This window comes from Sceloporus occidentalis, unplaced genomic scaffold (assembly GCF_023333645.1).
Source record: "Sceloporus occidentalis isolate IW3139 unplaced genomic scaffold, rSceOcc1.0.p SCAF_27, whole genome shotgun sequence".
Lineage (NCBI taxonomy): Eukaryota > Metazoa > Chordata > Lepidosauria > Squamata > Phrynosomatidae > Sceloporus > Sceloporus occidentalis.
Genome location: NW_028317007.1, coordinates 5,918,525 through 5,931,227, shown reverse-complemented (window position 1 = coordinate 5,931,227; position 12,703 = coordinate 5,918,525).

Below are 12,703 nucleotides of genomic sequence, written 5' to 3'. Positions count from 1 at the left end.
ATTCTGAGACCTCAAGCAAAAAGATGTAAACCATGGATTACTTATACATAAACGAAGGCAAGGAACACATTAATTGTGATTCTTGTATTACATTTGATAAGCCCAATACTGTACCCAATGGGCACAGCATGTTTGGGGCTTATTATATATTATATCTAAATTATATATAAATATATAATTTATTTTTTAAAATTTTAATAACAAAAAAAAGTCAATGCATGTTCTAGGAGGGACAGAAGTAGGGCGATAAACTGATACATCATAGGAAAAGGCAGTTCGAACCTTTTTATGGGAACTTTGCGAGTTACAGTCTCATATGCCACCTGTTTCTCCTATTGTGGATGCTTCAAGAACTGAACTATAAAAAGCAGGAGTTATTCAACATGTGAACCTTTGAAGTTATTAACTGTGTATTAGAGATTAGCTTCTGAAAGCCATAATTCCTGCTGTGGTTAAATAAGTGGGTAGGCTGTTGGCTTTAGTTAACTGAATTATAGTAGTGGATTGAGGTACAAGGAAAGTGATTTTGAGTTTTCCTTCTTTGAGCCATGCAGCTCAATAAATTATTTTTTCATAGATTTTCAGTCTCAGCCCCCTACTATTTTCGAAAAGGCTTCTTCTAAGGAACTAGCTTCTATTGTGTAGCTAACAAAACCCAGCACTAGTAGAAGGGAGTTATTTGTGTTACTACACAGATGGCTTTGTGGCTTCATTCTGGGGATAAAACATTTTTTTTTGCAAACCAAATCATAAAATATTTGAGCGTATATAATTGCCTGAGTTTAAGGGGGAGCAGAAGAACCACTTCTATAAAAAAAAAGATGATTTTATGGATATCTGAACTTATATGTCAGAGACCCCATGAATTATGGAAAAAAAGCAACATGATAATAAATAGGAATTACATTTTATGAAGCAATAAGACATCTTGGTGTTTTTCCCGACGTGTCGCGCTTATGAATTAAGATCTTACCATTTGCGATTGGTTTGTAAAGAGGTTTTGCATTGTCAATAGGTTCTGTACAGGAGGAAACGTCAAGAATGTATTAAGCTTTAGGCTAGGTTTCCACTTGGGTTTTTGTCCTGCGTTATTTTCTTGATGAAAAACGCCAGGAAAAACGCCAAGAAAACTGCTACTGCATTTACCTGCGTTTTGGCGTTTTTTCTGGAGTTTTTTTCTGGCGTTTTAGCCTTTCTGTGGAAATTGCTTTTTTGACCTTAGGCAGTTTTTCCAGCCTTTACACGTTGGAATTTTCACCCAGCTAAAAGGGATTAGGATAAATGGCAAGTATCTGCCCCCTCCTGATGCCATTTACTTGGTAGAGTTCTACTTAAACGCCCCGGCGGACCCTTTTGTCTCTTTTCTGTGGTTTGTAAGGCATGCTTTATTCCGAATGTCTGCTCCTCTAGGAAGATTGGCCCCAAATGATGGTGCAAATTGTTTGCTGTTGCTTTTGGCACGCAGGATCCAGTTGATGCGTCGGGTATGTTTGTTTGTAATGGCATGTTTGTTCCAAATGGTGTAAAATTCAATATGAACTTTGTTTTGTGTGAAACTGTTTGTTTCCAGCCTATTTCTCGTAGGACACGCAGATACTGGGTCCATCCTCTGCATTGTAACTGTGGAAAAAAAACGCCATAAAAAACGCCAAGGCAAAACCCACATGGCTTTTTCATGGCGTTTTTTCTCTCCCATAGACTTCTATTGGAGAAAAAACGCCAAGATTTCCTAACATCTGGCCGCAGCGTTTTTTCACAAAAAAAACGCCGTGTGGCTGAATTGGCGTTATTATGGGCGTTTTTAGCAAAAAAAAACCCAAGTGGAAACCTAGCCTCAAAGTGGGATATTTTGCCATGGTAGGAGCTGAACTTACAGGCACTGTGTGTCAGATATTTTGTGTATTAATATTTTCATAAAGCAGAGATCACCGGGTGCTCTAGAAGAAACGGAACCAAATATGAGGATGACCTTGAGTAAATTGTTCTCGGTTCAAAGATGAATAAATTCATAAGTGGCTAGAAAAAAAAACCATCTAATGTGTGTGGGAGAGAAGACAGGCAGAATCATGCCTGTGAACTAATTAATTTCCCATCATGAAGTCAACTGTCATCTCTCCCCATCATAACAGGCTGCCTGAACCAATCAATATGTATCTAGGACCTGAGGAGCTCCGGGCGAGTGGTGGGGGGACATATGTTTTTTAATGGCAGCTCCGTAGTCTGCACCGCTATCGTATGTGTAAGACACCCCCCTAGATCATTTAAGCAGTTTCTGTGTGGACCTCTTACATTGAAAGCACTGGCCACAGACTCCAGCTTAGGAAAAGAAGCTTAAAGACTAGGGCCTTGTGTGATAGGGATACATTGCCCTGTATGAAAAGTGATTGGGAGCCCAATTTGAAAGAGTGCTTAGGGCCCCATGAGGTTTTAATCAGGTTCTGCTGATAGTAGCGGTATATAAAGGCTTAATATCTTGTATTATTTAGGAGGTAAGATCAATCAAAAAAGTGTCCTGTTTAAAAAGTCTTGAGGTGCCCATGATAACAACGTGAACAGGATCACCATGTTTAGAATAATTTCAAGATACTGTAAAGTAAACGTATTTGAGCAGGGCCCTTCTCACTTTTTGTTTCAGTCCAGCTTGTTATGTGATGTACAACTTGTGTCCGGTTTAGCCATTGTACACCGTTGCAGAAGAAGAAGGTGCTCTAGAAATAAAAATAGTAATAATAAAAGAAGATTTACAATGCTACATTCCCCACGGTGTACCCGACCTACTTGTTAATTGGTCTCTTCATTTTATACATTTTTAAATATTTGAAACTTGTTTTACTATAAAACGTGCCTTTCCTGGTTTTTGCTATAACGCACGCTACTGCTAGGATTTTTTGGGAAAGGTTTGATAAATAATAGGGATAATATTTTTATGGTATGTTTATTCGGTAACAAAAATAAGTAGACTTAGGCCCGACTAGTACCTTTAACTCTACGTGCATGAGATAAATTCTAATATACAAACGCATATGAAGAAGCAGACAGGACAGTGCAATCGCTGAATGTCTTTTGGGTTTACAAAAGATCAGTTGTACTACTGGACAAAAACCCTCCTCAGCAGGCACAACTATAAAGAATGATAAAAGGAAAGGCCTTTCTTTCCAGAAGAATAAGGTCATCCAAATGATATGAATAAGACAAACACAATGTTTGTGAAGAGCAGATTTTAAAAGAATTCTATGCCTTGTGCTTTCATGGTGTGCACATGGCAGGAATATTTTATATTACTGTGTTGGAAACGAGGACATATTCATCTGTTTCTCCTGTATACTAAAGTAGAAAAGTTTTAAGCGGCTTCAAAGAACAAATCAAAGGGCTCGTTCGGAGGCTTTTAAAGGTAAAAGGGATGTTCAAACGCTGCGCCGAGTTTAGATATTTCTCGGCATCCATAGAATCTCACTCTGCAGGAAATAGCGTGAGAAAGGATTTCTGAGTTGGGCTGCTTGCTGCTTATTATGAATGACGCTGCCTAACACATTATGGGGTTTTTTTTCTCTTTCTTGACTAGTTAGCAAGGATACCAAGCTGTACATGAAAGGACTGTAAGCAGGAAAACACGGAATTCTTTTCTTCTCATCAGTGAATCAGAGTACAAAATGAGCTAATTTTCTCTCTTTTTTATTTTTTCTTTTCCTTGTTGCAGAGGTCGATCCAAAATTATTCTGAATAGCCAAAGACTGGTTGTTTTCTGAAATGAGGTCAAAATGTCTCTGAACTCACCACATCAGAGTGGTTTCCAATACATCTGCATGTGGCATGCACCAAAAGAGACATCAAACTTTGTAGACTGTGTGCAGCTTTTCTCTTTGGGAGAATATTGTAACACAAATGGCAGACCAAAAATCTGAATTTCTTATGAAAGTATATGGACAAGTCTACACATACAAACAAGATAATGTCTATTAATGTCCATTGCATGGTGGTGAATTCAAGGGTGGAATGTACTAAGGGCTGTGTTGACAAGACTATCCCAGAAATTAGTATTTTTGTCTGGAGGTATTTACTAGAATACTTGAAGGTTGAACATTGTCCCTTTTCTTAGGAAAACCCCGCCAACCTCAGACCCTGGCAAATCCTATAGAAAAATACTAGCCTTTGAGTGGCTTGTTGAGCTGCAGTCAGTTAACCTCACAGTGTATCACAGGTCACACTTGGGGGTTTCGTGAATACACTCCTATGGGTAGCCAACTACTAATTACCTTGGCCATCGCTCATGACTGCTTTTTCCATCTGACAGATAAAACACTCAAAGAGACATCTCATTATAGTAATGTATAGAATGTTTTAGTTTCTTAGCTAGCATTAGCATTGATACCACAGCCAATGGTAGGCTTTTTGATGGACTTTTCAGTAAGTTACCCATACAGTATATTACAGGCACTGATGTACTGGAATAGACACCTTTCCTTGACACAGAATACTAATGTCTATTTTTATTCTCACTGAGAATGTGTCCAACGTTATAAAATCAATTGGACAACATGAATCAAGTAGCCTAGCCCCTGGTTTGGCATGTTAGCACAGAAAGTGTATGGTACCATGATCTACCTTTTGGTCCTCTGCTTTAGATGTTATGTGTAATATTTGTAAAGCTGCATATAGCAGTTCTGAATGCTCCTGACACTGACCACTGTATCAAAGTCAACATGAATACTTCAGATGAGGACTTCATAAAAGGTCAGCACCTCAGGCAGGGACCTAGAAACCTGCATAATGTGTATACCACAAACCCATATTCAAACAATCCAGTAAAAACTCAACATGTCGACAAACTACCTATCACACAAGCTAAGAAAGTATTATATTATATATTATTATTGTGTGTGGTAAGCTTTATTAGATTCATGGTCTGCCATTTTCATGCTACTATACAGTAACTGCAAATGACCACAAGGTGTGGTAACAAGCTGAAGGTCATGTATCAATACCAGTATAGTGTAGTGGAAGGCCAGCTGACCACCCACCATACAAGAAGCACCTCTTTGTGGTGCTCGGCTGCAGAGCATTGTGAGGTAGGCATGTGGGCTACAGCACAGACCTCCATGGATTTTACAAAGCTCTTTGCTGGCCAGGGGAGATCAGAGGACCTCGTGAACTGGCTGACGGTCCCTACCTTCAGTTACATCTGGTTGGGAGGTATGCATAAGTTTAAAGTAAGAAGGTCATGTTTCATGCTTCTGATTTATCATACACAAACTCTCTTTGACATTATGATTTCATTTCATTTGCACACATTGGTCACTGCAATCTTGAACGTATTCATGTGTTCAGCGTTTATTCTCAAAACGTTAGATCATTCAAGGTAAATTTTACAATAGACTCAATTAGTGGTTTAAGACATAGAATTTGAATATGATCAACTGGCATGCTGTACGAGTTCCCGTCTATTTACCTATTGATTTATTTACTGTTTAATACTAGACTCAGTCACTCTTCCTGATTTATTCAAGTGTAATTTTTCCCCTGTTCTTTTTCTGCTGATACTAGCAGGCTGTATACTAATTGGTCTCCTGATGTTTTCCTCTGGCTACGGCTGCCACATACACTGTGCTTAACTGACTGATATGTTTTTTGTATAATTGACTATGTACGTGCTACTGTTGCAGATAGTCTTACTATGTTTAGAATTAACACTAGCTGGTAATTAGTTATACGAAACTGGAAGAATGGGATTAAGCGCTTATTACTCATCATTATGTGTATACGCTGCTCTATGTATCTTACATCTTAACCAAAGTTTCAATGCCACCTTCACTGTGGATACAAAAGTAGGCGTCGTTCATAAAATTACAGAATAGCAGAATTGTTTGCTATGCACCATGTTACTGAAGCCAGGGCCAAAATTGCAGCAACAGGAACCATGCGTGGAGGGAAAAAAAATTAAAAAAAAAATTAAAAAAAAAATTCTCTCCCATGTGCTATGGTTGTATGTAATATATATGTAAAAGTATGGAGGGTTCACCTTTAATTAAGAGTAGAGTATCTTGATTTTGCTTGGAATAAAGGACTTTCAGTTTAAAATTAATGTGTGGATGCTGATGTATAATAGATTTTCTTATTTTCATTCTGAATACAATTTTGTTTCTACTTTATTTTAGTTAAATTTGATTCGGCCGATGCAAGACTTTTTTTTTTATCCAGCGCATTACTACAAGGTGAAAGGAGCTTAAAGTAGAAGTGTCCACAACGCTCCACTTTAATTTTGGTTGGACAACAATACCCCCGTGATGGTGATACAGAGATCAAACAGATGGCAAGCTTCAGGTTTACTACCCCTATTTACAGGGCACTGACATGTGCCTATTGCCTACACACACGGAAAACCATGTCAGGAAATGTATGTACCTTTTTAGTCTGCTGCATGGATCAAACACTCATAAGTCAAAGCCTGCTTTGCATGGTTTACAATCAGCTTAAAAGCCAATAATGTCTGTGTACAGACAAATATAGCACAGATGGACCACCCTGTCATCAAATGTACTTACTATCTCTACCAAAAAGCAAACATACTTTTATTATTTTATGTCCTACAGCAGTTCATTGAACTGCAAATTGTGCCTTCAACTTTTTCTTATACACAGGTTTGTGTTTCTTAATACCTCTTTACAAATTTGCGTTATTCATTTTTCCCCCCGATTATTGTTAAAGTACACGCAACATGAATGCCAAATGTTGACCAATTTCATACAGGACATTTTAAACCAATAATACCAGGTACTGTATTATAGGGGCGATCACATGACACCCAAAAGAAGTAGAACAAGGTAATTATATTCTAAATATCTATATATTTGATGTAGTTTGGCTCTAGCTTACGATATTAAGCTATTAGGAGATTTGGCATAACAGGGTACTGTTAACAGCACATGATCTTATAGGAAGGGTGCATTTTTTTTTATTATTTTTTTTTTTTACACAAACATGGAAACAGATCTGTCACTTTACCCAAATCCTATGCACTTCATAAACATGTATAACCAATTTTACAAATTAATATGTTCTATATATAGGTATTAAAATCCACCCATGTGTATACCATAGGGAAAGGAATGCTTTCCATAAGATCTGCTCCATTAAGCTCTCCCATTTTTATTGCAGTACCTGTGGCCTGCCAGCAGGAGAGGGTAATTGGCGATCCCAGTATGGTCACCATTTAGGTTTGGGCACTCATACTGTATTAAACGCAGACCTGCCACACCGTATATCAATTTCTAAAGTCCCCATATACCGCTATATAACAATCCAAGAAATGTATTTGAAAACGGAAGGAAAGATGGTTTATTAAAGCAACCAACGTTTTCTTGTTTGTCTAATGAGAGCAGCCACCTTGCATTAAATTGACCTTTTAACCTCATTCTTAGCCTTGAATATGAAGCTCAAAATGGGTATACAACCAGAGGACTCTATTGATGCATTTATGTGTCAGACATAAATGTGATTGTGTATGTGTGTATTGTGCAGGTAGCTTTATAAGTCTTATGTCTGGCACTGCAGGAGGTGAAGTGTAACTCTGGGCACAATCACTTCTCACAATCATTTAAAATTAACACAGTGGGGTTTATGCAGAAACAAGAGTTGGTAAAAGAGATCTGGTTTCAACTCTCCCACTTCACTGTTCATTCAAAGGGCCAGCAGCAAGGTTTCTCCATCAAACCGTCACTGTATAATGTATAATTCAATGGGCATGGAGATACCTGAAATAGCTGTGATTTAACTATACGTTATACAGGACAAGCCAAGCTCTTCCTGCAGAAGACAATCACTGATGTTGGAGCTTCATAATGTTAAAAATATTAAGTCAAGGCATTGAAGCCACAACACTCTCCTGCAGACTCTAATGGCAACTCATCCTTTAATGAAGAGACTGCAAACAAACAAGGCCAACTGCACCATCTTCTTCCAGTGTGTATGCTCTCCAGACAGAGGGCTTGATGAGGGAATCAGAACTGCCTAGAAAAGGGGCTCTCCAAGCAAACTAAGCCTAGAGGAGGAGTCATCTTAACAACTTTGATAACTTAAAAAAACATATTTGGGTAATTTTGCCAGCAGAAATCAAGGGGGGCAGTATAATGCTCTATTAAATTAAATGAAGTTTAATGTCCACACTTTAAGTGTAACCGGCACTCACACTGCTAGGAACTGCTTACAGAATAATATCTAAACCGCCATAAAGCAGACTGATCTTTTGTTTACTGGAAGAGAAATGTCCCCACACCAGTGCAAAAACCTACTATATAACTTGATAACATGCCTGATGAAGGGACCTGAGAGGTCTTGAAAGCTTGCAATCTATAGCCAATAAAGGTGTCATTCAAACTCCACTTGTCTCCTGTAAAACCTACTACTATGTCATCTTAGTCTTTTTGGACATGTTTATTATGATGTAATATTACTAGCAAGGGCCATGACAAAACACCATAAAGAATTAACATACAAGCAATGGAGCAACAAAACAATGCTTTATTGTCTTTTTAAACTCTGCACATACCAAAAATAGAAAAATAAAAATGCAGATGAATTCCAGAATGTGGAAAATCTATAATTAAACATGTTTGCATTCCAAATGATTGACAAATTTACACCCCAAGTAATTTTACATTTTGACTGCAAAATTACCTACTTATTAGCTTGTTTGCATTAGTCAATAACTTATTTAATCTACAAGATTTTTCACTATTTGAAAGGCAAGAAAAAGAAAAAACATAAGGCTGAATAACTGAAAAAAGTCAGTTTGTATACACCATTTCTGTTCCTCTCATGTCTTATTATGACCCACCACCCCCCCACTGGGAAATTTATATACGTTTCTTCCCAAGCCAGTTTTCCCATTTTTAAATAAATATGTTGATTCCACACAAAAAAAACAAAAAAACAGTAACTCAACTTTTGTTGCCTTATTTACAATATTACAAACTATAACATACAGTTTCTAGTTATAGGACAGTTAGTGTAAGTCCAACTTGAGTAACGGGAAGACTGATTCAAATCAACTGTCTCCCAAAGCGGTAAGTCCGCATTACGTCACAGCCATATGCGTTAAGCACCAGAGCTTTCCAATGCTAATTCTCAATATTGGCCATTTGTAGCGCGAGGAGACTTTTTTGTGTTTACGTGATGCGCTTCTCATCATAACTTGGAACTTGCTGGGTTTCACCCAGAGTTTCCATATGAAGCACTTCTCTGGTGTCTTCTATGTTTGGGCAGGGGAGCGGTGCTTCGTAGCACCCACTTCCCACCACTCCGGACAAAAAACCCTGGGAAGTTCCCAGGTACTTTTGTATACCTGTAATAACGAGACACAGCAGGCAAGGTAAAACTCAATTGCAATGTTCCCTAAATGTGAACTTTACAAACCTAATCTATACACATGGATAACAACTAACATACAAGCGAAAAAGGTTCTATATTAAAACCGTGCAAACCCGAAGGTAGCCACATTTAACAAGATACTTGTGTTGGTGTACATAAGCTCCTATGGCATTTCTACAGACCCATGGATACGCCGGTTTCTTGAGCAGCAAGCTGACTTTTAAATTTGGCTTTGTATAAGAGTGTGGACATAGCTAGCAGAATTTGTGTTGGTTAATGTTTTGCTAACATCCTGCCAATAAAGCGGTTCTTATAAGATTACCTTGGAAGAACCCTTTCATTAACCTTTTAGACCATAAATGCCCACAGAAATGTTTGACACCACCTTCCCCTGGGTCTTATGAAACACTCCAACCACACCACCAATACCTTGGGCCTTATAGAATTGGGGAAGGCAAGATTCCAAGGAAGGACAAAAGCACCTCTTGCCCTATCCTGTCAACCTTTCACACATCCAGTAAATCCAGAAACACTGGCAAAAAAAGTAAAACAGTAAGGACACAATTAACTATAGGGAATCCATTAATTAAGACGTACCGGGTTTCACCATGGGAAGTTACACAAATTCTTATTCATATTATTTATACAAAAGGAAACGTACCATAAAATCAGATGCCTTACACTTTAGTGCTCTTGTTTCTGGGTATAGACTAATCTCTGAGGCTTGTACTTGGGCTTTTAAAATGAGGACACCAAAGTGTGAGGGGAAGCAGCATCCTCAACATATTAGTGTGTGAATGTGGACTAGCTGTAAAACATATTCCAGTAAAGACCATTTCTAGTGGTCAGTAGGTATTGCACACTAGATGGTTATAATGAGGAATGCTTCAATGAGATCATCTTAATATATCCGCCATAGTGATGAAGTTGGGATCTAATAGGTACTTCCCGAAATAAAAAGATCTGTTCCAGTCATAACAATATATAAGCCTTAAATACTTATCAACTGCCAAACATTACTCTCGTTCTCACACGCCGTTAGCCTCCTCACATCTGAACTCATCTTTGTCATTGGCACATTAAGCCCAGTTAGAATTGCTATGATTCTGATTCTTAACAGTGTTCTCCATTTGCAATTGTCACAATAACTCAAACCAAGCAAAAGTAGCTCCCAGGCTGCAGGGAATAAGAGATGATACTACATGTTCCAGGTTTAAAATCTAAAATATGCTAAAATGCTTTTTTTTGTTGCATATGAAAAAAGCAGGTTAATAAAAGCAATTACAGGTAATGATTAATAGGAAAATTGTTTCTTGAACTAAAATAAATATTCTAAATACCCACAGAGGGTCCAGAACATATCTCCTTTACAGCACATTAATAATACAGAGAGCTGTGGTATACTTTTGTATTCTCTACCAAGCTATTCTTTATAATGGAACTGAACCCCTAGGGATATATGAGTGGTAGATGGAGTAAATTTAGGGACACCCAGGTACAGTACTCATACCTGGTCATATGACAAAATAAGACAACATGGCCAGAGTACACTGCCGCCATGTGCACCCATAAATGTATACGTCTTATAACTATCCTTGAACATACTATATGTGAGTCGGTCATACAACTGCCTGGGATGAAAAACCATTCCTCTACAGCAATCTTCATATGGTGCTAAAATAAAGAGGTCCGTCTGGCAAAACATATTAAGCCTGGGTTAAATATAAAAAACATTTTCAATTTTTGTCCACACAGAAGTTACTGCAATTAATAGACTGACATTACACGGAATGAAACTGCAGTGATATGTTACAGAAAGAGTGATAACGTATACTGTCTGCAAAAAAAATGGGAACCCCCCCCCCCAAAAAAAACCTACATTTCATTTTGAATTGATAACATATTATTTAATTTAACCAATAGTGTTTATATGAAGATGCACATTAACAATAAACTGCATACAGGTCTAGTTTTGTTTAAAATATTTGAAATTTGCTTTAGAAAAAAAAAACTAATCATGCATCCTAGTTTCGAAACCACTAAAATAGTTTTTTTTTTTGATAATTATGCCAGAATCAATATGTTAATATTTTGATTCCCCATTTTAATGATAAATCAAAAAATGTGGGGGTCGCCCCGTTTTGTTTTTTGTACATACTGACTGGTGCTTTATGAAAGGAAGAAAAGCTAGTCCTAGTGTTAAATCTAACATGCTGAAACAAGTATTTTTTTTTTTCATTTTTTTTTTTAACCTTCAAACTTGGGAACGAGTTCTTTCAACAAATGTAGCACAAACCAATGTGCAAACTTAAAGACAATATTTACACGCATATTTAACAGAATGTCCAAAGCCCTATAAAAGTATTAACTCTTGTTCTCTTTCATCTGCTTGTATAGTAGTCTTCTAATCTATTAATCTGGAGGATTGGAGACCTAGTCGGTTCACATTGGAAAATGGAAAGGAATGTCCGCCAGTGTCTGTCTGAAAGAAGAAACACAGTCATTTGCAAATTGAACAAAGCACTAGTCTGTGAATATCGTGAGATTTAAAACCACTCAACACCAGAACCCAGTAGTCGAATGTGTGCAGAAGCTCAGTCTACTGGTCCGCCTGCAGCATATAGTTTAAGGAATCTTAAATACTTTAAAACTTACATAGCATTATATCCATATTGGTAATATATTGGGAGCAGTTACAAATACAGAGACATTTGCTGGAAAGGGCGTGCGTGCGTGCGTGTATATGTATGCTCTCCTAACAGCTATTACATATTTGTAAAATGACAGCAACGTGTGGGTTTCCAGATGCGTGTTTACCGCTCAGTAACCATGTGGACAGCTAAACCACTTGGAAAAAAGTTGAGCAAGGAGAAATAACTAAATACAAAAAAAAAAAAAAAAAAAAAAAAAAAAAAAAGGACAACTTTAACTGAGACAACATATAAAAAAATGTACAGTCACATACGATTTGGGGACCTCAGGGCTCCATTCAACAGAACAAGATCTCGGAGGTCCCAAAAGCTAATGTGACACATTTTATGTCGGTCCAATAAAAAGTATCACCATCACGTAAAGCCTCCATCCTCTCCTGGGCCAAGAATGCTATATGAATTATCTGTATTAAGACTTGATGTTACGTTACCCTAAGAATGAGGATTTTCAAGCTAATAAGTAGACAAATCACTTTTGACACGGTTGACTTTTGCTGCTCAGTAGGTATCCACATATATATCTTGATATAAACGGTGTTTCTATAATCCGTTTCCCCTTAAATTAAAAGTAGACGAAAGATGTCTTATGTGTTTGGATTTAAACCGAAAGAACCGACGTTCTCATTGAA